The sequence below is a fragment of the Salvelinus sp. IW2-2015 genome, linkage group LG37, assembly GCF_002910315.2.
Source record: "Salvelinus sp. IW2-2015 linkage group LG37, ASM291031v2, whole genome shotgun sequence".
In the NCBI taxonomy this organism is placed as follows: Eukaryota; Metazoa; Chordata; class Actinopteri; order Salmoniformes; family Salmonidae; genus Salvelinus; species Salvelinus sp. IW2-2015.
The window spans coordinates 540,382-565,087 of record NC_036876.1 but is presented as its reverse complement, the minus strand read 5'-3'; the positions used below and the strand labels follow the sequence as shown (position 1 = coordinate 565,087).

Sequence of the window (24,706 nt, the reverse complement as noted above, 5' to 3'; positions counted from 1 at the left end):
ACCCTCCAGGGGGTTATGATAACAGTTTGACCACCCTCCAGGGGGTTAGGATAACAGTTTGACTACCCTCCAGGGGGTTATGATAACAGTTTGACTAGGGGTTGCCATTCTGTGGTCTATAGAGTGAGCAATGCATGATGAATAACATGCATTGATCTGTATGATTTTGACCTTTATAATAAGAACAATTAAAAATATAGATTTTTACATACACCGGATAGATGCATTGAAATGTGTTGTTTTACAGGGTCAGTCAACCATTGTAGTACGGTGCCCCTGGAGCAAATTAGGGTTAAGTGCCTTGCTCAAGGGCACATCGACAGGTTTTTCACCTTGTCGGCTTGGGTATTCGAACCAATGGCCTTTTGGTAACTGGCACAACACCACGTAACTGCTACCCGCTGCCCATTTAACCCAAATCTTATTTGTCACACACGCCGAATACAACAGGTGAAATGCTTACAAGCCCTTAACCAACAATGCAGTTTTAAGAAAAATAAGTGTTAAGTAAATAATAGAAAATAAAAAGTAACAAATAATTAAACAGCAGCAGTAAAATAACAATAGCGAGGCTATATACAGGGAGTACCGGTACAGAGTCAATGTGCGGGGGTACCGGTTAGTCAAGGTAATTGTGGTATGTACATGTAGGTAGAGTTAAAGTGACTATGCATAGATAATAAACAGCGAGTAGCAGCATTGTAAAAGAGCGGTCTGGCTAGGCATTTGATTAGCTGTTCAGGAGTCTCATGGCTTGGGGTTAGAAGCTGTTAAGAAACCTTTTGGACCTAGACTTGGCGCTCCGGTACCGTTTGCCGTGCGGTAGCAGAGAGAACAGTCTATGAAAAGGGTGACTGGAGTCTTTGACCACTTGACCTTTGACCAGTTGGAAGGCATAGTGGGATTTCTTATAAGCTTCCGGGTTCGAGTCCCGCTCCTTGAAAGCGGCAGCTCTACCTTTTAGCTCAGTACCCTTTGTCATACAACATGTTGTTTTCTTCTCCCTTCTAACCTGAACTGCACTACGAGAAAGCTATGCATGTATCAAACCATGCTTATAATGGTGTTATAAGGCCTGCGTGTCAAATCCAACTGCCCTAATATTAACTATATCACTAGTCATCAATGGATTCTTTCCTCTTCGTTGTTGATGAGTTTGACCCCTATTCAGAGTGTATATTCAATGCTTCCCTCCCCATTCCATAAGAACTTCTGGGAAGTTCTGGAATTCCCCTGTGCATCTGGGTTCAATCACCAGCGCTGTGTTGCTTTGGCAACACCTTTAGGCAGGGCGTTGATTGATGCAGCATGTCTTGTTATTGTCATGGTAACAGTCACTCACACCATGCCTGCGTCCCAAATAACACTCTATTTCCTACATACTACACTACTTTTGATCAGAGCCCTATGGGCACTAGTCAAACGTGGTGCACTACATAGGGATTGGGGGGCCATTTGGGACAGAGCCACCATCTCACTGACATCACCACTGCAGCATTGGTTAGTATGGGTTTGGGTAGCTGTTGCCGTGGTGATCTACATCGCTGGGCATTTGTTATGCCTCTCTGGATCGTGTTAACGCAATTAAGAAATAAATGGGTTTATAATCTACGGACACAAATTTTGAACTGAAATGGTGGCGCTATGGGTTCACTTGGAGGAACGAAACTTTATGCCCACGAACACACAGTTTGCACAGTCTACACAGTCTGCATAGGGAGCAGAGGCAGTCCGACTCACACATGCGTGAGGTTGGAGAGAAATGCCATTACGTCAACGACATAAAGCAACACTACTGTAGTTAAACGTCTGCTGTGAAACTACGACATCATAAAAGTTGCACCTGCGAATGTCCATTAAGTTAACAACAGCATCGTGTTAACACCGGCTCCTGCTAATACTATTCCTACTGACTATGACCAGGGCCAAGAGTTTTTCCTGGTCAAGTTATGAGTTCAGGAAAACTCCTATCCTTAACTACAGAACGCAACAGCTCATACTATTGTGACTGTTCTGTTGTACTGCTATAAGGTCACGATGATGATAAAGATATTGATGAATTATCAACTTGACTTCGACTTGCTTAAAATTGTTCTGAATGATTCTACTACTCAGCCCAGCCTGGAGGGCATATTTATCCCACTGTGTCCAGAACTGGTTTATTATCATACATCTCCATGTGTTGTGGACTGTCTATATCTCTGAATCTTCACAGAGGGAAAACAGAACATCCCTTTTCTGGGGCCAGAAAGACAGGTGGACTCCTAGCAAAACAGTGATGTTACAGGTCACACACACGCACACACCTTCCGTGTGATAGTCGAGGATAATGCATTATTCACACATGCACGTTAAGTGTGTGCGTTTGTTGTGTGTGTGTGTGTGTGTGAGTAATGCATTATCCTCGCTCACACACACACACACACCTCTTTCCTCCTTAATGTGTGTGTTCGCAAGGGTAATGCATTACTCACACACACTTAACTCCCCGCACCCCACCCTCACCCCTCCTGGCTGACACTGGGGTCAGTGTTTTACTGGAAGATGACAGCAGCCTCAAACTCTCCTCTCTGTGTCCCAGTAAAAAGCTTCCCCACCCCTCCTTTAGAAGTAAAAAGCTTCCCCACCCCTCCTTTAGAAGTAAAAAGCTTCCCCACCCCTCCTTTAGAAGTAAAAAGCTTCCCCACCCCTTCTCTTTAGAAGATAAAAAAAGCTTCCCCACCCTCCTTAGAAGTAAAAAAGGCTTCCCCCACCCCCTCCTTTAGAAGTAAAAGAACTTTCCCCAGACCCTCCTTCTTAAGGAAGAAGAAAGAAGCTTCCCCACCGCTCTCTTGAAGTAAAAATAAGCTGCCCCACCGCTCTTTAGAAGTAAAAAGCGTTACCCCATCCCCTCCCTTAGCAAGTACAAATAGCTTCCCACCCTCCGTTAGAAGTCAAAAACCTCTCCCCACACCTCCTTATAGAAGTAAAAAAGCTTCCCACCCTCCTTTAGCAAGTAAAAGCTCCCAGCCCTCTTTAGAAGTGTAAAAAGCTTCCCCAGGGCGCTCTTTAAAGTTAAAAGCATCTCCCACCCTCTTTTACAGTATTAGCCGATGCCGCGTGGTGGGGGGCTCGTACTTACTAATCTCCAATGTGGAAGGAAATACGCACAAAACTTCCCCACCAAGATAGTCCAAAACAAGGCAAACATTTCTCCTGGTAGGGTCATTTTCCCATGCCCCATGAGGACAAAGTTATTTTAGCTTAGGGGAAGGTAGGGTTAGGAAGATAATAATACATTTAGTCCCCACAAGGATACGTAAACACTACTCTCTGTGTGTGTGTCGTGCATGATGATGGGTGTGTGTGTGTGTGTGCTGATGTGTGTGTGTGTGCTGTGGGTGTGTGTCGTGCTTGTGTGTGTATATAATACTTAGTGTCTGAGCCATGTATCGTTAGTTCCTCCACAACCCTTCAAATACAAAGAACAACGTCTGAGTTAACGGATATAAGATGCGCTGTTACACAGACAGGCGACGTGCATAATTAAGATCAATAAGGATCACTGTAAGACTACTTGTTTAGTTCATACATAGAGGAGCACTAAAGGACTGTTGTTTATAAATGTTTAATGATAATACTAGAATTTTTTAATAAGATCAGTACGAAGGATTACATAGACCATGTTATCCTACCACCACGCAAGTCAAGCTTCTAATCGCACAACGCTTTGAAACACTCGAATTCACACACCTCTACCCAGCCGTACCAACACCCCACACACAAATCAAGCCTTCCTACCGACACCCAGCCACCCCACCTACAGCCTTCTACCACACACCCACACACACACAGCCTTCTCCACACACCCCACACACACAGCCTTCTACCACACACCCCACACACACAGCCTTCTACCACACACCCACACACACAGCCTCTACACATCTACCCCACACAACAGCACCTTCTACCACACACCCCAACACACTACAGCCTTCTACACACACACCACAGCACACACACACACACAGCCTTCTACCACACTACACCCTACCCCAAACCCCACCCACACTAGCCTTCTACCACACACAGCCTTCTACCACACACGCCCACACACACAGCTTCTACCCAACACCACCACACAAGTTCACTGCACCACACACAGCCTTCTAACCACACACCCCACACCACACTCACACCGCGGCCGACTCCCGGTGGCGCAGTGGCTCGGGCACTGCATCGCAGTGCTTAGCTGCCACACAGGTCTCTGGTCGCGCCCAGGCGCGCTGGTTCGCGCCAGGCTCTGTCGCAGCGCCGCAACGGGATCCGTGGGGCGACGCACAATTGCATAGCGCGTCCGTGTTAGGAGGTTGGGCTCGTAGGGAGGTTTGGCCAGGTAGGATATCCTTGTCTCAGATGTAAAAAAAAGAAATCTAATAAAATGTATGCACTCACTGTAATCGCTTCTGAGAGAGCGTCTGCTCTTGGCCGGTAGGGATATCCTTCGTCATCATGTAACGAATGTAATAAAAAATGTTATGCCACTCACTGTAAGTCGCTCTGGATAGAGCGTCTGCTAAATGACTAAATGTAAATGTAAAATGTACCACACTCCCCACACACAGCTTCTACCACACTCCACACACCACGCTCTACCACACACCACACACACAGCCTTCACACCCACCCCACACATACAGCCTTCTACCACACACCGCCACACACCAGCCTTCTACACAACATCCCCACACCACACATAGCCTTTTACCACACCCACATACAGCCACCACCATCCCACAGCTCTACACCACCTTCTACACACACACTAGCCTTCTACCAACATCCCACACACAACAGCCTCTACCACTCACTCCCCCACACACAGCCTACCACATCCCCCACACAGCTTCTACACACCCACAAGCTTCTAACCACACAGCACAGCCTTCTACCCACAACCACACAGCCTTCTACCACACACCTCACACACACAGCCTTCTACCACACCACCCCACACACACAGCCTTCTACCACACACCCACAAAATATAGACATCTCAAAATGATATAATTTCGATTAAAGGAAAAAACATCTGAATAAAATAAATTAAGGCATGCAAAGGAATGTCAGCCTAAGAGATTTATATATATATTTATTTTTTTACCCACACACACAGCCTTCTACCACAAAGCCCACATACACAGCCTTCTACCACACACCACACATACAGCCTTCTACCACAAAGCCCACATACACAGCCTTCTACCACACACCCCACATACAGCCTTCTACCACACACCCCACATACAGCCTTCTACCACACACCCCACATCCTCCAGTTCATAGCCTGCTGTATTGTGTGCCTCGCTCCCTGTCTGGCCTTGACTGGGCAATGCCCATCCTTCCTGTGCCATGTTGGCAGACAGAACACAGGTCCCTACCCCCCATGTCCCTCTACCTCACGGGTCCCTCTACCTCACGGGTCCTCTACCTCACGGGTCCCTCTACCTCATCTGCTCGTGTAGCAATCGTGAAGTAATGGAAGATCAACATACATGTTTTGTATTTATTTTTTGTTAAAGGGGACACTGCAGTGAAGCTTTTGAGTCCAACATCTAAATTAGGCTACCATGTAGGGAAAGTGAAATCTTCCAATTTGTCTTATATTCTTACTGGAGCTAATAAAAAGTGAAATAAGTCAAAACACATTTGGATTGATCTGATTATAGTAGTCATAAACACATATGTTATTGATCTGATTTAGTAGTCATAAACACATATGTTATTGATCTGATTTAGTAGTCATAAACACATATGTTATTGATCTGATTTAGTAGTCATAAACACATATGTTATTGATCTGATTTAGTAGTCATAAACACATATGTTATTGATCGATTTAGTAGTCATAAACACATATTTATTGATTTATGATTTAGTAGTCATAAACACATGTTATTGATCTGATTTGAAGTTCATAAACACATATGTTATTGATCTGATTTAGTAGTCATAAACACATATGTTATTGATCTGATTTAGTAGTCATAAACACATATGTTATTGGTCTCTGTGAGTTAACACATGACGACCTTTAGCTAATCCTTGTTTGGACAACACCACACATTATGAGCCAACTGGCTTTCGGAGGGCTGCCAAATCAAACGCTTGCTCCTCACACACACACACACACACACACACACGTTTTACCATCTTTATGGGGACCATTAATTGATTCCCATTCAAAATCCTATTTTCCTTAATAACCCCTAACCCTAAAATAGCTTTTTTCCTTTTTCCCACTTGTCAGAATTTTCCTTGTTATACCAGAAGGTCCTCACAAGGATAGTAAAACCAAACACAAACTAGGGAAAGGCATTTGAAATGATTTCACGACTTGAATAATATCATATTTTTTCAGATATCCGGATAATCAAAATACATGTGTTTTAAAGAAATAATATGTATTTTTAAACTTCAAATGGAGACTTGCTCACACGACTTGAGAGAGAGCCACTGCTTGTTTCAACAGAGGGGTGGGGGAGGGGCAAGAGTGGAGCAGGGGCCAGTGTGTGTGACAGTCTATGTGATGCACGGTGAAAGAGAGAGAACATAGTCAAACCGACTCGCGCTAATTAGACAAACTTGTTACTGCCACCGTTTATCGATCGTACCATCTGGTAGTGCCGGTCTTGACCGCAATCGTTTTAAAGAAGCTAGCTAACTACAGTAGCCAGCTACGTTAGAGGCGGCCTTGTCTACAACAACAACTCCATTCATATGAAACAACAGCCTACAAGACAGGAATGTCCTCCCTCCCCCTCCTGTTCACATTGGCAATTGAACCGACTGCAGAAAGACAGGACGCAAACATGTCTAAGCTACCGGTGCGTCTTTCTTTAAATAGTATTTCTTATAAACATTCAGTCTGGCTGAATGTTTTTTTTTTTTTTTTCAAAAATGAATACTCTCCCAAGTAATGGAATACTAACGTCCGTTAAGATGTTTGAATAACCGTGTCTATCCCCAACACAAACCTCCTAAACCCTCATTCTTCAGGAGGCAGAGAAGAGATATGAGAAAAGGAAGGTCTCTCTCTCTAAGTCCTGTCTTGAAGACATTTAAATACATTGGTGTTCATCCATATTTCTGTAACTACAAGTCTCTCACCATTGCTGCTTGTTATAGACCCCCCTCAGCCACCAGCTGTGCCTTGGACACCATATGTGAATTGATTGCCCCCATCTATCTTCAGAGTTTGTACTGTTAGGTGACCTAAACTGGGATATGCTTAACACCCCGGCCGTCCTACAATCTAAGCTAGATGCCCTCAATCTCACACAAATTATCAAGGAACCCACCAGGTACAACAATAAATCTGTAACCATGGGCACCCTCATAGATATCATCCTGACCAACTTGCCCTATAAATACACCTCTGCTGTCTTCAATCAGGATCTCAGCGATCACTGCCTGCGTCCATAATGGGTCCGCGGTCAAACGACCACCCCTCATCACTGTCAAAAGCTCCCTAAAACACTTCAGTGAACAGGCCTTTCTAATCGTTCTGGCCCAGGTATCCTTGAAGGATATTGACCTCATCCCGTCAGTAGAGGATGCCTGGTTGCTCTTTAAAAGTGCTTTCCTCACCATCTTAAATAAACATGCCCCATTCAAAAAAAATTGAACTAAGAACAGATATAACCCTTGGTTCAATCCAGACCTGTCTGCCCTTGACCAGCACAAAAACACCCTGTGGCGTTCTGCATTAGCATCGAATAGCCCCCGCAATATGCAACTTTTCAGGGAAGTCCGGAACCAATATACACAGTCAGTTAGGAAAGCTAAGGCTAGCTTTTTCAAACAGAAACTTGCATCCTGTAGCACTAATTCAAAAAAGTTTTGGGACACTGAAAAGTCCATGGAGAATAAGAACACCTCTTCCCAGCTGCCCACTACATTGAGGCTAGGAAACACTGTCACCATTGATAAATCTACGATAATCGATCATTTCAATAAGCTTTTTTCTACGGCTGGCCATGCTTTCCACTTGGCTACCCCTACCAACAGCTCTGCACCCCCTGCAGCAACTTGCCCAAGCCCCCCCTCCCCCACTTCTCCTTCACCCAAATGCAGACAGCTGATGTTCTGAAAGCTGCAAAATCTGTATCCCTACAAATCAGCTGGGCTAGACAATCTGGACCCTCTTTCTAAAATTATCCGCCGAAATTGTTTCAACCCCTATTACTAGCCTGTTCAACCGCTCTTTCGTATCGTCTGAGATCCCCAAAGATTGGAAAGCTGTCGCGGTCATCCCCCTCTTCAAAGGGGAGACACTCTAGACTCAAACTGTTATAGACCTATATCCATCCTGCCCTGCCTCTCTAAATTCTTCGAAAGCCAAGTCAATAAACAGATCACCCACCATTCTGAATCCCACCGTACCTTCTCTGCTATGCAATCTGGTTTCCGAGCTGGTCATGGGTGCACCTCAGCCACGCTCAAGGTCCTAAACTAAATCATAACCGCCATCGATAAAAGACAGTACTGTGCAGCCGTCTTCATCGACCTGGCCAAGGCTTTCGACTCTGTCAATCACCRCATTCTTATCGGCAGACTCAATAGCCTTTGTTTCTCAAATGACTGCCTCGCCTGGTTCACCAACTACTTCTCAGATAGAGTTCAGTGTGTCAAATCGAAGGGCCTGTTGTCCGGACCTCTGGCAGTCTCTATGGGGGTGCCACAGGGTTCAATTCTTGGGCTGACTCTTTTCTATGTATATATTAATGATGTTGCTCTTGCTGCTGGTGATTCTCTGATCCACCTCTACGCAGATGACACCATTCTGTATACATCTGGCCCATCTTTGGACATTGTGTTAACAAACCTCCAAATGAGCTTCAATGCCATACAACACTCCTTCCGTGGCCTCCAACTGCTCTTAAATGCTGGTAAAACTAAATGCATGCTCTTCAACCGATTGCTGCCGGCACCCGCCCGCCCATCTAGCATCACTACTCTGGATGGTTCTGACTTAGAACAACTACCTAGGTGTCTGGTTAGACTGTAAACTCTTCTTCCAGACTCACATTAAGCATCTCCAATTCAAAATTAAATCTAGAATCGGCTTCCTATTTCGCAACAAAGCCTCCTTCCCTCATGCTGTCAAACATACCCTCGTAAAATCCTACCGATCCCTGACTTCGGCGATGTCATTTACAAAATAGCCCCCARCACTCTACTCAGCAAACTGGATGTAGTCTATCATAGTGCCATCCGTTTTGTCACCAAAGCCCCATATATTACCCACCACTGCAACCTGTATGCTCTCGTTGGCTGGCCCTCGCTACATATTCGTCGCCAAACCCACTGGCTCCAGGTCATCTTTAAGTCTTTGCTATGTAAAGCCCTGCCTTATCTCAGCTCACTGGTCACCATAGCAACACCCACCCGTAGCACGCGCTCCAGCAGGTATATTCACTGGTCATCCCCAAAGCCAACACCTCATTTGGCCGCCTTTCCTTACAGTTCTCTGCTGCCAATGACTGGAACGAATTGCAAAAATCACTGAAGCTGGAGAGTTATATCTCCCTCACTAGCTTTAAGCATCAGCTGTCAGAGCTGCTTACCGATCACTGTACCTGTACACAGCCAATCTGTAAATAGCTCACCCAACTACCTCATCCCCATATTGTTATTTATCTTTTTGCTCTTTTGCACCCCAGTATCTCTACTTGACCATCATCATCTGCACATCTATCACTCCAGTGTTAATGCTAAATTGTAATTATTTTGCCTCTATGACCTATTTATTGCATTACCTCTCTAATCTTCTAAATTTGCACACACTGTAAATAGATTTTTCTGTAGTGTTATTGACTGTACTTTTGTATATCCCACGTGTAACTCTGTGTTGTTGTTTTTTGTCACACTGCTTTGCTTTATCTTGGCCAGGTCGCAGTTGTAAATGAGAACTTGTTCTCAACTGGCCTACCTGGTTAAATAAATAAAAATTCTGTGGCTATATATTTAACAGAATAACTGTATTCTCTATGGTACATTGTAGAGTGTCCTCATTTTCTCACACACACACACAATATCAAAACACTTTCCAGCAGATAAAAGGCCTGCATTCCGTATTATTTTTGGAATGATTCCTAAAATTTAAATCTGTGTCCAATTTCCTTGCCGATTTCCTATTGACATGAGTGCGTGATTTCAAATAAAAGTCAGAGTTAGGTGCAGACATATCCGTTCGTTGACACCGTTGACAATACTTATTTTCCACCATAATTTGCAAATAAATTCATAAAAAATCCTACAATGTGATTTTCTGGATTTTTCCCCCTCATTTTGTCTGTCATAGTTGAAGTGTACCTATGATGAAAAGTACAGGCCTCTCTCATCTTTTTAAGTGGGAGAACTTGCACAATTGGTGGCTGACTAAATAATTTTTTGCCCCACTGTATATATATATATATATATATATATATATATATATCAACTTTCTTAATATTAAGCACATTGTTTATCTTTACAACAGGAGTATAGTCTACCTGGCTGGCATGAAAATGAACCACGTGAAAAGCATTCTCCATTCGCTATTTAAGTGCATAAATGACATGTATTATTTTCCACTGCCCCTGTTCTGAGAACAGTGCATGATAACGGTTCATTCTAATTCCAAACTCATTTCAGACATATATTATTACCATTAACACAACATTTCATGACCGCTACAGCCCTAGTTGTGATGGTGTGTGTGTGTACTATTTACCTGCGAGCCTCGAAGTCAGCCTTGCCAGAAGCCTTCTCTCCTGGGCCAGCTTCCTCTGACTCTCTCTCGTAAGGAAACGCACCAGCCATTTATACACTGCCAACAGCACTGAGGTGGGAATATAGAGAAGAAGAAAAATTATTTGGTGTTCTTAATGTTTTGTATACTAAGTGTACAGTATGAAGTAATGGAGGAAGTGAATTTGCCCTTTCTGCTAAAAACAAATATTTCATCAGGGCTCCCGAGTGGCACAGCGGTCTAAGGCACTGCGTCTCAGTGCTAGAGGCGTCACTACAGACCCTGGTTCGATTCCAGGCTGTATCACAGCTGGCCGTGATTGGGAGTCCCATAGGGTGGCGCACAATTGGCCCAGCGTCGTCCAGGTTAGGGTTTGGCCGGGGTAAGCCGTCATTGTAAATAAGAATTTGTTCTTAACTGCCTTGCCTAGTTAAATAAAGGTAAAAAATATATACAGTATATATATTTAACATCAGGTTATATTTACTATATATACCTATTAAAAGGGGAAATTAGTTTGGCTTCGGAGATTTCATAAGGTTTTAAACTCAGCAAAAAAAGAAACGGCCCCTTTTCAGGAACCTGTCTTTCAAAGATAATTCGTAAAAATCCAAATACCTTCACAGATCTTCATTGTAAAGGGTTTAAACACCGTTTCCCATGCTTGTTCAATGAACCATAAACAATTAATGAACATGCACCTGTGGAACGGTCGTTAAGACACTAACAGCTTACAGACGGTAGGCAATTAAGGTCACAGTTATGGAAACTTAGTACACTAAAGAGGCCTTTCTACTGACTCTGAAAAACACCAAAAGACAGGGTCCCTGCACCAGATATCAGCGGCAACAACATCGCCTATGGTCACAAACCCACCGTCGCTGGACCAGACAGGACTGGCAAAAAGTGCTCTTCACTGACGAGTCGCGGTTTTGTCTCACCAGGGGTGATGGTCGGATTCGCGGTTTTGTCTCACCAGGGGTGATGGTCGGATTCGCGTTTATCATCAAAGGAATGACCGTTACACTGAGGTCTATACTCTGGAGCGGGATCAATTTGGAGGTGGAGGGTCCATCATGGTTTGGGGCGGTGTGTAACAGCATCATCAGACTGAGCTTGTTGTCATTGCAGGCAATCTCAATGCTGTGCGTTACAGGGAAGACATTCTCCTCCCTCATGTGGTACTAATCCTGCAGGCTCATCCTGACATGACGCTCCAGCATGACAATGCCACCAGCCATACTGCTCATTCTGTGCGTGATTTCCTGCAAGACAGGAATGTCAGTGTTCTGCCATGGCCAGCTAAGAGCCCAGATCTCAATCCTATTGAGCACATCTGGGACCTGTTGGATCGGAGGGTGAAGGCTAGGGCCATTCCCCCCAGAAATGTCCGGGAACTTGCAGGTGCCTTGGTGGAAGAGTAGGGTAACATCTCACAGCAAGAACTGGCAAATCTGGTGCAGTCCACGAGGAGGAGATGCACTGCAGTACTTAATGCAGCTGGTGGCCACACCAGATACTGACTGTTACTCTTCATTTAGACCCCCCCTTTGTTCAGGGACAAATTATTCAATTTCTGTTAGTCACRTGTCTGTGGAACTTGTTCAATTTATGTTTCAGTTGTTGAATCTTGTTATGTTCATACAAATATTTACACGTTAAGTTTGCTGAAAATAAACGCAGTTGACAGTAAGAGGACGTTTCTTTTTTTGAGTTTATAGACACAATAAGTACCTATTATTTGGGAAATTAATTTAGCTTCAGAGATTTCATCAGATTATATTTACAGTACAACTTTGGGAAGAGAATCAAGGAATGGTTCCAATGTGTACAGTATCATTAAGACTTTATTAATCCAGTTCATATTTTAGCAAGTCACAGGAAAACGATGAAAGGGATACTTCGGGATTTTGGCAATGAGGCTCATTAGCATGCTAGCAGAAACTAATGATAGTAAGCATTGGCTTATGAAACTACCTTTAACTTCCTTCATACTGGACACAGAGACATAAAAATGGTATCTACAAGTTCATCTGACTCTGGGGAAGTATATACATATTGCCAAAATCCTGAAGTATCCCTTTAAAACAACCCTGTGGAAACCATGCTCCAGTTTGTGAGGAACCAAAAGTCACACAACATCAAGAAAATGTTTAAACAACATTCTCTTAGAAGCCTCCAGTGATAAAGAATAAATTGTAAACTGGGTGGGTCGAGCCCTGAGTGCTGATTGGGTGAACCCCCTTGGTGCCTTATTGCTTAAATACACTATCATTTTTGTGATGGTATTTGTAGTATACTTATAGCATGGAAGAGGTCTTGGACAACACAGTCCCAGTCTGTCAAAGTCATACATCATCAAGCTCAAACACTCTGTCTGATAACAGTAAGAGAGAAGCCTTCAGTCAACCTGGAAACATGTGGAAATCAGTGGTTCTGTGGTGGAAATCCCTGGCTGGGCCAAAGCCTCCTTGCGGGACTTCAAACAGACAGGGAGGCTTTCACACAAAAGGAAGCCATAGAACGAATGCAGACACACACACACACACACACACACACACACACACACACAGAGTATCAAATATTTTCCAGGGTAAATGATTCCCTATCCAAAAGGCCCACATACGTTAGAGGTAGTGAGTGACTGACCTGAATCCTTCTGACTATAATAACACTGGGTTGTATATGGATAGCTTCATGAGGAGTGGGGGTTGAGCGAGTGCAGGTGTCTGTGTGTGTGTATGTTTGTCTGTCTGTGTGTGCGCATCTGTGTGTGTGCGCGTCTGTGTGCATCTGTTTTCACAGCTTCTAGGGCCAAGGCATGCAGAGGAGTGTATAACATGATGATGAGGACAAACATATGATCTGGATCGATTATCAGGAGGATATGGTTGTAGGGTTTAGACACACAAACACTAACCAGAGACCATATGAACTTTGAAGGGTCAGATAAGGAAATAATTATAGCTTTAGAGTAGATTTAGTTTTTTGGACAACGTTAGTTACTAGGAAACCTTATAAACCACTTTAATAAAAATAAAGAAAACGAAAAGAAAAATAACAATAACAAAAACAAAATCAAAGCATTGCCATCAAAGCATTGAGAATGAGATACTCCTTTAGGGAGCATACCGGGATAGTCGGTAATACCGGCACTGAACACAAGGGGAGCTATTTTCAAACCCCACTGAGCCTCTGTAATCCGAAGGTTAGCAATTCTAACGAGTACATGTAAAATCCTATAGCGATTGCTAGCTAAATGCTAATGAGCGCATTGCGAAAATGTTATAGTCTCTGACAAACTATTTGCAGGACAGACATCCATAAAGTTATACAAGTAACTCAAAAATGCTACTACAGTTTGCTGCACACACAAAACAAATATTAGACAGCAAGGCCCTTGATCCAGGAAGTGAAGTTTGATTTTGCAAGGGGAACCACTACTTCAAGGTCTCAGAGCAAGTGACGTCACCGATTGAACGGCTATTAGCGCGAACCACCGCTAACTAGCTAGCCATTTCACATCCGTTACACTCACCCCCCTTTCCCGCAGCAACCCCGGTTCGAATCCGGGTCACGGCACCAATGTAACAGTATAACTTTCGTCCGTCCCCACGCCCCAGGCGCGAACCAGGGACCCTCTGCACACATCAACAACAGTCACCCACGAAGCATCGTTACCCATCGCCTCCCCATCGAAAACAAACCGGACTTTACGCGATCCCGTTAATTAAGGCCCTGTGCAGTAAGCAAAAGGGAACGAGCCTAATTACAATGGTGTCTGCAGAGAGTTAGTTGACGTCACCTCCGTATTGAAAGGCTATTAGCCGCACCACCGCTAACTAGCTAGCCATTTCACATCTGTTACATACGCACTATACTGCCCAAGCCGAACACAAGCACACACACACACACTTGAATTCTCTCCTCACTCCTACTTCTCTTTGACACAGACACACGTGCTTGGCCTTTACTGTGACAACATTAAACATTACAATGGTGACAGGCTGTGACCGGATCCGGTACACAAAATGGGAGCCTTTATTTTTACCCTTCCTCTTTCCAATCCAGCAATTAGATGCCAGAGCTGACCTGTGTTGCTAGGCGACCCGCAGGCTGAGTCACCCTCTGTGGTATGATGTCAATAAACCGACCAGATGTTTTGCAGATGGGGGAGAAAGGGCTTGGTATGTGTGTGTGTGTGTGTGTGTGTGTGTGTGTGTGTGTGTGTGTGTGTGTGTGTGTGTGTGTGTGTGTGTGTGTGTGTGTGTGTAGCATATGAGGAAAGTGAGGCTCTAGCCAAGGTTCACATCATCTGTTCCCTCTCTGAGACATGGGCTGTCTGGATGGCTTTACCTTGGAAGGGCATTCATTCACTCACACAGCTGCCTGCAGAACATAGCAGGGAAAACACAGCATGGAGCCGGTGTGTGTGTGTGTGTATGTGTGTGCGTGTTTTCGATTCAACACATTCTATTTGCATTTGTTTAGTTGCTTTTTAATTGACATAATTTTGTTCCAGCCCTCTACAATTGAACAGGGGTCTGGGGCCTAGCCAGTGTCTGGGGTCATTCAGAGGGTTGGCGTGGCTTTGCTTACCCTCTACCAGGTGTGGCAGCTGGAGTGTGGCTGTTACATCTGGCATCATGACAATAGCTTTCCACCAGAACCAGAACAGTGGACGGCTTATAGAACTGACTGCTCATAGGCACAGAGCTAAGGGTGTCACGTACAGGTTGGTGACACCTTAATGGGAGAGGACGGGCTCGTGTTAATGACTGGAGCGGAATCAGTGGAACCGTATCAAATACATGAAACGCATGGTTTCCAGGTGTTCAATGCCATTCCATATGCTCCGTTCCAGCTATTATTATGGTGTCACACGTGTGTGTGTGTGTGTGTGTGTGTGTGTGTGTGTGTGTGTGTGTGTGTGTGTGTGTGTGTGTGTACCTGTGGAGTCCATGCACTGCTCTGTGGATGTGGCAGTGAACCTAGTCTCCAGAGGGAGGTCAAAGTCTTCCAGGGAGTTGACAGACTCCAGTGGAGACTCAATCCTCACTACATGGACAATGATCAGATACAGTTGAAGCCGGAAGTTTACATACACTTAGGTTGGAGTCATTAAAACTAGTTTTTCAACGACTCCACAAATTTCTTGTTAACAAACTATAGTTTTGGCAAGTCGGTTAGGACATCTACTTTGTGCATGACACAAGTAATTTTTCCAACAATTGTTTACAGACAGATTATTTCACTTATGATTCACTGTATCACAATTCCAGCGGGTCAGAAGTTTACATACACTAAGTTGGAGGTGACGTCAATTGGAGGTGTTCTTGTGGATGTATTTCAAGGCCTACCTTCAAACTCAGTGCCTCTTTGCTTTACATCATGGGAAAATCAAAAGAAATCAGCCAAGACCTCAGAAAAAAAATTGTAGTCCTCCACAAGTCTGGTTCATCCTTGGGAGCAATTTCCAAACGCCTGAAGGTACCACGTTCATCTGTACAAACAATAGTATGCAAGTATAAACAACATGGGACCACGCAGCTGTCATACCGCTCTGGAAGGACACATTTTCGGTCTCCTAGAGATGAACGTACTTTGGTGCGAAAAGTGCAAATCAATCCCAGAACAACAGCAAAGGACCTTGTGAAGATGCTGGAGGAAACAGGTACAAAAGTATCTATATCCACAGTAAAACGAGTCCTATATTGACATAACCTGAAAGGCTGCTCAGCAAGGAAGAAGCCACTGCTCAAAAACCGCCATAAAAAAAGCCAAACTACGGTTTGCAACTGCACATGGGGACAAAGATCGTACTTTTTGGAGAAATGTCCTCTGGGGGAGGCTTGCAAGCCGAAGAACACCATCCCAACCGTGAAGCATGGGGGTGGCAGCATCATGTTGTGGGGGTGCTTTGCTGCAGGAGGGACTGGTGCACTTCACAAAATATATGGCATTATGAGGAAGGAAAATTAAGTGGATATATTGAAGCAACATCTCAAGACATCAGTCAGGAAGTTAAAGCTTGGTCACAAATGGATCTTCCAAATGGACAATCACCCCAAGCATACTTCCAAAGTTGTGGCAAAATGGCTTAAGTACAACAAAGTCAAGGTAATGGAGTGGCCATCACAAAGCCCTGACCTCAATCCTATAGAACATTTGTGGGCAGAACTGAAATAGTGTGTGCGAGCAAGGAGGCCTACAAACCTGACTCAGTTACGCCAGCTCTGTCAGGAGGAACGGGCCAAAATTCACCCAACTTATTGTGGGAAACTTGTGGAAGGCTACCCGAAACGTTTGACCCAAGTTAAACAAATGAAAGGCAATGCTAACAAATACTAATTGAGTGTATGTAAACTTCTGACCCACTGGGAATGTGATGAAAGAAATAAAAGCTAAAATAAATAATTCTCTCCACTATTTTGACATTTCACATTCTTAAAATAAAGTGGTGATCCTAACTATATATACTGCGCACACACACCTACACTTCAAATGCATGCCCCTCGCGTCCTCTCCTCTTCCCCTTCCCAAAACCCAGGTCTCGCCCCTCTGACCTTCTCCTCCAATGGGTTTTGAGGAGGAGGGGAGGAGAGAGGACCCGATTGTGTCTCTCCCTCCCTCTCTCTCCCAAGTATTGGGATCACTGCCTAACCCTCTTTCCCTTCCTCCACTCCCGTTCCTTTCCTCCCTGTCGGTTGCTCTGTCCTTCATCATCATACCGATCTGGAACTCCAAAAGGCCATGAAGATGGATTTACAGTGGTGCATTGCAAAGTAATTGGGGGAAAAAATTGTCTCTGGGAAAATATTACATTGATTTGCATTGCTGGCTTTCCAAACCCTGCTATAACAACTAGTTTGTTATATATTATTTATCATGTATTCTGATCCCTGTTGGCTGACCCCTTAGAGACCACTAGTCCTTCTTGGCTCCACAGAAGATTTATGTAACCTTCAGTGAAATGATAAAGGATTTATAGCCCAAGGAATGTCTCCGGAAAAACTCCTGGCACTAATTTTGTCCACCAAGAGTAACCAACTGGGATTTCCTGGTCGTCTTTGGGACCAAACTGACGACGGGTGGCGGAGAAGTGAATAGCTACAGTCATGGCAAGCTTCAGGTTTACAACATCCATTCTGGAGATGGAGACTCAGCCCCTGGACAGGGCACCCAGGGAAACACTTGTTAGGGCGGTCATATTCCAGGAGGTAGGAGGGAGAGGGTGGACGGACGAGAGGGAGAGAGGGTGGCAGGAGGAGGGGGAGGGAGGGAGGGTGGACGGGAGGGATGTGGATGGAGGAGGCGAAGAGTGGACGGAGGGAGGCGAGAGTGGACGGACAGGAGGGAGGAAGTGATGGACAGGAGGGAGGGTGGGTGGGTGGAAGACAGAGGGAGGGAGTGGAACGGGAGGAGGGAGAGTGGACGGACAGGAGGGTGGGTGGAAGGACGGGGGAGGGAGAGTGGACGGGAGGGAGGCGAGAGAGAGTGCGGACGCGAGGGATAGGGAGGGAGAGCTAGGGTGGTACGGACGGACGGGAGAGTGGCAGAGGAGGGAGAGAGGGTGGACGGGAGACGGCGGTGAGAGTGGACGGGAGGAGGGAGGGTGGACGGAGAACGGACGGAGAGTGGACGGGAGGGAGGGGACAGACGGGAGGGTGGATGGGAGGGAGGGAGAGAGGGTGGAAGGACGGGGGGAGGGTGGATGGACGGACGGGAGGACGGACGGGAGGACGGACGGACGGGAGAGTGGACGGGAGGGAGGATGGACGGGAGGGAGGATGGACGGACCAGTTTTCATATCTTTCAGAATTTATTTGTGGAGCCCTTGAATAAACCTTGAATAATGCAAGGGGGTAAAACTCTTCTCAAGAGTATCAGCATTCACTTGTTAAAAAAAAAAAAAAAATGATTGAAGAAGGAAATCCCACTTAATTACTATCAACTGATTAAGACAGTCCAGTTCTCCAAGTTTATGTACAAGTTTAACATCAATGTGAATCATTTTCTGTTGACTTTCACCAACATGAACAGTTTCAGGTTGTTTAGAGTAGTCCTGTTAAGACTGACTCCTTTACATGTCTCAAGGGTACAGAGGAATTTTCCAAACATTTCCTCCTACTCTCCTCACCCCCTTTTTCTAGGCTCCTTGTTACCCATTAAACTAGCAGTAAAAAAGTGCCAATTTTGACCAGGGTCGTATTCATTAGGCACCAAACAGAAGAACACGGACTGAAACAAGTAGGGGACACACTGAACTTGTCCAATAAAACAAAACACTCATTTTCATTTTCCGTTGCAAAACTTTTTACCGCATTTTGTTACGGTTTTCTGTAATGAATACAGGCCTTTCTGGGGATCCAATCCTAACCGCAGAGCGATTAAGGGCTCCCTCCTCCCCTAGTCATTAGGTGTTTTCTCAGAAGCCTCTTAAGGCCAAGTTCCCATCATTCAGGTCAACCCAGAGGGGCCCGCTCTTTTTCTTTTTACGTGTTTGAGCACATGCAGTGTCATCTCAGTGTGTGTGTCTGTCTGTGTGTGTGTTTGTGTGTGTGCGAGTGCATGTGTGCATGTCTATGTGTGTGTGGTTGTGTGTGCAAACACAGACAGACATTTTTCTTTTCACGGGTCAAACCCATCCATGTTTGTTTGGAACAAAAACAGAGGAAAGATTCTTCCTGTGAGATCAGGCGTGGAGGCCTGAAGACTTCAAACCAGAATGTTTGTTTATATGTTTTCCTTTGACATCCCACCACGAATAAGTAGAGCCCAGCCAAGTCCTACAGAAGGTTGGTGTTGGAATTCTGGCTAAAACTTTACAATGACAAACTATTAGGTTCTGAGACACAATAGTAGATATTTGATCATAGTCGTGGACACGCAGTTAGTTGTAAAAAATGTGCTTCTACTTCCTCATCCTTTCCTTTTTCCAGAGAGGAAAAGTATGTGTGAAAGGAGTCTGTGTGTGTGTGTGTGAGTGTGTGTGCATGCAGGTGGGTTTCCTCACCTTAAAAAGGTATGACGGAGTATCCCTCAGGGTGACATCAGTGATCTTATTGAGCATATTTCCAGAGGGACTTGGCCATTGTGAAACACTGCAAACCTGATCGGTGAAACAAAGAATATCTTAGGTAGTTGCCAATAACCTTTGAGCCCATTTTAGGAATACTGTTTCCGTGACAGAGTGACCAGGTCAATCAAGGTGAAAACTATGATCCCTTATTGATGTCACTTGTTAAATACACTTCAAATCAGTGTAGATGAAGGGGAGGAGACAGGTTAAAGAAGGATTTTTAAGCATCGAGACAATTGAGACATGGATTGTGTATGTGTGCCATTCAGAGGGTGAATTGGCGAGACAAAAGATTTAAGAGCCTTTGAACGGGGTATGGTAGTAGGTGTCAAGAACTGCAACCTGCTGGGTTTTTCAAGCTCAACAGTTTCTGGTGTGTATCACCCAAAGGTCATTCAACCAACTTGACACAACTGTGGGAAGCATTGGAATCAACATGGGCCAGTATCCCTGTGGAACACGTTCCACATCTCGTAGAGTCCATGCCCCAACAACAAGAGGCTGTTCTGAGGGCAAAGGGGGGGGGGGTGCAATTCAATATTAGGAAGGTGTTCCTAATGTTTTGTACACTGTATAGCTTATTTCTAAGCATTTGTACTGTAGAAACTCTGCACACCCTGGGAGAGAATGTTATGCACACCCTGGGATGAGGCAAATGTTATTGCACACGCCTGGGACGGAGAATGTTATGCACACCCTGGGAGAGAATGTTATGCACACCCTGGGAGAGAATGTTATGCACACCCTGGGAGAGAATGTTATGCACACCCTGGGAGAGAACATTCTCATGGTTGAAAGTTCTGTTCCAAATAACATTGTGGACGTTCTAAGTCATATAAAGTAGGATTATACTGCCCTCTGGTGGTCTTGAAGTGTCACCACCAAAGTTCACAATGAATATGACTCTTTAGTAATATAATAACATGAATGTTTCTCATTTTGACTGAATGCCAAAGAATAGGATGGTGTGATGAAAGGCATCGTTTTTTTTCTATAAAAACAAATGGTTTTGAACCTATTCATTGTCCAGTCCGTTCTGACACAGTTTTTCCCCCATATCTCCTACCATCACTCCTGGCATCACCAGCGGTCTTGGGGTCTCTGACCTGTCAAATACATAAATCACAATCAATATAGGTTGAAAAGATTTGATATATAACATCACAAGCTAACACTGAAAGAGAGTGCCCCACATTATTTTCAATGTTTTTATTGTAATTTTCAAAGATGCAGATGTTCATTACAAATAATTCAACGTGTTCTTTCCATATAGAGCAAAACGAGACATACAATACATAACTACAAATAAATACGTAAATAATATAGTTGGTAAGAGAATGGTAGTTGCTAAGGGGGGGGGGGGATATGCCCTTCCTCCAAAACAGTACTAATAGTCACAGGATCAGTACCACACAAATGTACACTTGTAACATTTTGAAATAATTGTACCTTATGCAGGATTGGGTAGGTTACTCCCCAGATGCAATCCGTTACAGCCACTAGTCAGCTGTCCAAAACGGCAATCAGCAACGTAATATTTGGACTACCCAAACACTCAGCAACGCAACCCGACAACTCCCAGCTACCTCTGGACTACCCTCCCCCCAAGAGGCCCCAGAAGAAGACAAAAAGGATCCAGCAAACAAACCTGCCGTGTCATCACAGTGGTCCCTTACCCGCGCGCGGTTCGAAAGCTCAGGTGGAACAGACCCAAACTGGCACCGTTTTCAAAGCCAAACCAAATGCCACCGAGAAAACAGAAAGGTGTCACAATGCACCTTTTTCCCCCCAAAACATCTCTTCCGAATTCAAAAGTAATCGGAGAAGCAATCGTCTAGTTTTTAAGTGTATCTGCAATCTGATCACAATAGCCCTGCTGGTTACGCAACCAATCACATCCACAATCCTTTTTTAATCAGAGTACAGACCATGACAGGCTCCCTTCCCAGAACTTAGCAGCCTCAAAATCAGGGGTGTTGATTATGAATTCATGGATAGGAGAGAGGTTTTATCACTATAGTATGGTTTATTCATAGTAAAGACTAGCTACTAGTGAATCCTCATTGACACTCAAGTTGTTTAACTCTATGAATCATGGCTGAGTTGCTGAAGAAAACAAAATGGTGCCAGGTTAGGTTTCCAATGTATTTACGTTTTTATATAAGTCAGTGTATTTATTTTTTATTACAAATACGAAATAACCAGTGTTTGTGTCCCACCCACCTGTGTACTAGGATCGTACTTGGCTGTGGTCCTCATAGCTCTGGTATTGGAGGGGAACAACAACAGGTGCAGCTTACAGGACTTCGGACACCAGAAGTTGTATTGTATTGAACTGGCGTGTCATTGTATTTCAACAGTTTTGTGTCACTGGATATATGTTTATTGAAGTAGAGAAATAAATAGCCTGTAGTCGTATTGTCTCCATACCTGTTTATCTATGGGCGATGTGCAATCTGTTTCTCTACTGTCTACCTTTTAGGTTTTTTTTCTCTGTTGTTTTTATGGAGAACATTTGGGTCAATGCCTAGTTGGTAGAGCATGCTTGCAACGCCAGGCTTGTGGGTTCAAATCCCCAACGGGGGACCAGTTTGAAAAAATTATGACAAATGTATGCACTCCCTACTGTAGGTCACTCTGGATAAGTGTGTCTGCTTAAATGTAACATTGTGTGGTATTGTGGTAACAACTGGAAGATGCCTTTTAGGTGCAGCATTCTAGCAGTTAGCAGCATCCAGGGCAAAGTGCATACATGCATAACACACTGAACAGCAATAACCTGCCACTATGAAATCACTGTTTAGACGTGTTTACATGGCTTCCAAATACATTTCAAAGGGAGAAGGTAGATATGAATGAATGTGTATGCTGATTGTTTGTCTACTGTCATGTCCTCTGTATCCTGTACAAACTGGCTATGTCTCTGGGATCCGGAGTTGGCCACTGTCCCACCAAACATCTGAACCAGAACAAAGCCATGCTTACACTGTAATAATCTCTCATATCATGTCTCTTGAGAAGATAAAGACATGCATTACTCCATATGATGCTTCTTCAAAAGCGGTACCGGAGTGCCAAGTCTAGGTCCAAGAGGCTTCTAAACAGCTTCTACCCCCAAGCCATTAGATTCCTGAACATCTAATCAAATGGCTTCCCAGACTATTTGCATCCCCCCCCCAACCTTTTTTACACCGCTGCTACTCTCTGTTATTATATATGCATAGTCAATTTAATAACTCTACCTATATGTACATATCACCTCAATTACCTCGACTAACCAGTGCCCCCGCACATTGACTCTGTACCGGTACCCCCTGTATATAGCCTCACTATTGTTATTTTACTGGTGCTCTTTATTCCTTGTTCTTTTTTCTTCTTCTTATGATTTTTTTAACTGCATTGTTGGTTAGGGGCTTGTAAGTAAGCATTTCACTGTAAGGTCTACACCTGTTGTATTCGGCACATGTGACTAATACAATTTGATTTGATGATGTCTAACCAAGTCTTTGAGACACTACCGTAACACTACTGTTTTGATTGGTCCCTGCAGATTAGATAAAGAAAACAAAATCCATGCATCCTTTCTCCTCCCATCTATCCAAACTCACCCATTTGTTGGGGAGTAACTTTTCCCCCCCAGTACATGCCCAGGCAATTTCTCTATCCCCATCTCTCTCTCTTTCGCTCCTCTTAGCCCATCGATCCATCTAAACTCACCCATTTGTTAAGGATTCAAATACTTGGCACCCAGGGGCCAGTCACACATGCCCAGTCATTCAGCACCACTGTCCTCCACGGCTTCCCCATGATGTCATCGCGTGTCAGGAAGTCGTACCGTAACATCTGTTTACAGCTTCTGAACGTGACCTCACACATCTACTCCGTGGACAGGTCTTCGCCGGGCTGCCAAGCAAAGACACGCTCGTTCTTTAACGTCCGGAGCACGTGTTGTTCTGGAATTGTGGGCAAAAATATTGTCACGTGATTTGTGGTAGATACCTGTGACTGAAGAGGAAGCGAGATATTTTTCTGGTTCATATACAGTCAATGAACTAACTAGACCAGACCCGGCTGCTATTGCATTGGTGCGTATGGGAAAGCCACTCCTTAAGTAGACCGGAACTGTGACCAACCTTTTTTTAATGGTAAACAGCCTTTATGTGATATCTTCATTTATCCACCATGGTAGATACTCCTCTAAGAATAAGTCTAACAGTCAGTCAGTAACCATTGTCAGTGTTTCTTTACATAACCTATTTACACATAAAAGGCTATGATATAGGTTAGCCTTCCTTTACTGCATAGCGTACTTTCAATGCTAGCAGTCCTCTCCCTCAAGGAACATGACCATGTCTTTCCAGTTGAAGGACACTTTCCTCCTGTGTACGTCCAGAGGAACTGCTCCATCCTCTGCTCATACTTTCCTCTGTGTAGTTGGGGACACTCATTCGGTCTAAGGCACTTTATGCTTCCCTAGAAGAAAGAGTGGAAATAACAGGGGATGAGTGGAGAGTTGTATTGATGCAAGCAATCCCTGTGTCATCCAATCTCTTGATGTAGTCTACTAGAAAAGATTTTAGATAACATTCTTGAGAATGTGCAGAGAAGTCGCAGCCAGGGTTTGTGCAGTTCAAACGTATTTTTCAGAAAATCATCTATAGAGCAAGTGTCACATTTCAATATCTGAGAAAACCATGCATAACATCACGTAGACATTCTAAAACGATCAATTTGCTCTATCAACAAATAACTGTCACCATCTTAACATTGACTGTCACAAACCTAGACTAGATAAACGTGTCATTTTGTTGACACTGACAGGCAAATAAACAAACACTTTCAAAACA

At 44.2% G+C, this 24,706-nt stretch overlaps 1 long non-coding RNA gene across 5 annotated transcripts in view; it reads right to left on the bottom strand.

Moving 5' to 3' along the window:
• Positions 1-24,706, bottom strand: part of LOC111960268 (uncharacterized) — a 29,967-nt gene that overhangs the window by 4,821 nt on the left and 440 nt on the right. The window contains exons 2-6 of one of the 5 annotated variants that reach the window (XR_011475077.1): positions 24,170-24,332; positions 23,577-23,812; positions 20,875-20,965; positions 19,794-19,889; positions 10,760-10,867 (exon numbers count right to left, since the gene is read on the bottom strand). This is a non-coding gene — a long non-coding RNA (uncharacterized lncRNA). Of the gene's footprint in view, positions 1-10,759; positions 10,868-19,793; positions 19,890-20,874; positions 20,966-21,308; positions 24,333-24,706 lie in introns of all 5 variants that reach the window. The other 4 variants (XR_002876799.2, XR_002876797.2, XR_011475075.1 and 1 more) reach the window with 4 other exon arrangements.